The following is a 2,404-nucleotide window of genomic DNA, read 5'->3' on the forward strand; positions in this document are numbered from 1 at the left end:
TTCCCTGCAGGCAGAGCTGCAGGCAGGGAGGGGTGGGCAGCAGGAGAGAAATGGGGCTGCTGTGCCTTGCCTGGCTGGGTGTCCCATCCTGTGGACGGGGCTGATTTTGGGTGGCATCGTTGGAAAGGCATTGCATCCATCCAGAGCATTTCCCACAGCATCCCACTGCCCCCCGCCTCAGTTCACCCCATGGCATCTGGGCTCCCACACTCATCTTTCACCTGATTTTGGAAATCCTCGCCCTGGGGAAGCAGAGCTGAGGGTCTGTGCTGCCCATCCCCACCCCGGATCAAAGCTGCTGCGTCCCCGCTCGCTATTCACATCACTCGCCGCTTGCCTTCAAAGGGCTCCTCTGCGAGAGGGAGCCGTGGCCACATCTGTGTGCGGCTCCTGCACGCCGAGGTTTTGTTAACAGCTGCACTGCACCAGCAAGATCAAAACAGGGGCAGGGAGGGAAGGCAGGGGGGCTCTCCTACTCGCCTGAATAATTTAGATTTTATGAGAAAGCAAAAGCAAATTACGGAGAAAAGGGATGGAGGGGAGGAGGAGGATGCTTTCCCATCGTGATGCCTGCCAGCAAACCCCTGGCTGGGACAGTGAGACCCTCCTGCTCGCTCCCAACTGCCCACAGCCATCATCCCCTGCCCCACGTCACCTGGACTGGCACCACGCGCATGCAAAGGGGAAAGTAGAGTCCTCTGGTCCCTCTCCATCAGTTCTATCCTCCCCACTGCCCCATCTCCACTTCTTTCCTGACCTAAACACGGGCCTGGCATCTCATCCTGGCCATGCGAAGGGGCTGCCAGCGTTGCCAGCATGGGATGCTTTTGGGGCATGCATTGTGCCGGGGACCATTGGCACCGGTACCCGGAAAGGTAACAGGCTCCTGAAGCCGGTGTCTCGGTGGGGCTGGGCGGTGAGGGCGGTATGGCCTCGCTCTCCAGCTTGGAGACACTCTCCAAGTATCTCTTCGCCGTGGCCGTCGGCAAGACTTTAACAGCCGAGTCCAGGGGCTGACCGGCAAAATCTGGGAGGATGAGGGCTGGTGATGAAGGAGCTGCTGGGAAAGACGGATGAGCCAAAGGTACCAAGGGCCCCTGCGCTCAATGGTTATGGGAGCTGCTGGAGGGGGGAGCAGCGAGGGCTGGAGGTGTTTAAAGGAGCATCTGGGGAGTTCAAAATGAAAGAAAAAGTGTTCTTTTTCCAAAAAGCAATCTATTCCAAAGCAATTATGCCCCAGTACCTGTGTTGAACTTCCTTCTTTATTGCAATGATATTTGCATGAAAATGGGATTAAAATACTTTGATTTTTAGGGTAACAGATTCCCACCTGTTCTTGCTTCTCATTCCCTACCTGGAGGGATCATCTGCTCTGGGATGAGGTTGCAGAGGGGTGTGATGGAGGGAAGAGCCCTCCTCCCCTCAACCCCGCTCCCCCCATGTCCCCCAGCCTCTCCCGTCCTTCCAGCAGACTTCTCATTGCCCAAACACACTGAAAAAAAACCCCAAAACCCCTGAGCTGGTCCTTTTCTATTTGTTCGGTAATCATATTTGATTTAATTTCATGTTTTCCCCGCGTCCTTTCTGCTGTGCTTTCCACTCTGAAATAATGATGGCAATGTGCTGCTATTACTCCTGTCTGTGTAACTGATTCCTCTCCCTTCCTTCCCTTGTCATTTCCATCCCTGATTTTTTTTTTTCGCCCCTCCCTTTCATACGACGACTTCTGCATTTCAGCTTACTCACCTGGAAACTGCTACATTTCCTGGTTCATTCTGATTAGATTGTGTCTCAGAGCCATGTACTGCTGAGCCATTTTTAAATAAGATGTTCGCTTAGCACAATCACCTAATTATTTGGAGTTTAGCACCATTGTATTTTTACATACGCTCTCAACAATTGATTTTTTGGGGGCAGGAAAGAAGCGCAATTGTTCCCCCACAAACCGACATATTTTATACATGTTGGTTTTTGTGTGCACATTACATTTTTAGAAAATCAATTTCTGGCCGTGGATGTATTTGTTCAGCCCGAGACGGAATGCGTACAGCGGAGCTGGAGCCGGAAGGACATCGGAGGACCTTGCAAAGAGCTGACACAAAGCAGACATTTATTCCTGTGCCATAACTAAACAACCAGCCAGCCGTCCCTGCGTGGAGCTCCAGATTTATCTCTGTCCCACACATGCCCAGTGCCCTCTTGTTTGGGCTCTTAATATGCGAGGTGACTCGCGGTGCTGAGAATTCGAAAAGCCCTGCTGCTATTGCAGAATAAAATAAGATAAATAAATAAAATAAGCCACAAAAGGTGTGCGCAGCTGCCTGCCCAAGGGCTGCCTTGCCATGCCTTCACCCTGCTGAAGGATGCTGTCAGCCTCAGCTGCCCTCCGGCAGCGACTGCCCTG

Source organism: Eurypyga helias, unplaced genomic scaffold, assembly GCF_000690775.1.
Source record: "Eurypyga helias isolate BGI_N326 unplaced genomic scaffold, ASM69077v1 scaffold8024, whole genome shotgun sequence".
Classification (NCBI taxonomy): Eukaryota; Metazoa; Chordata; class Aves; order Eurypygiformes; family Eurypygidae; genus Eurypyga; species Eurypyga helias.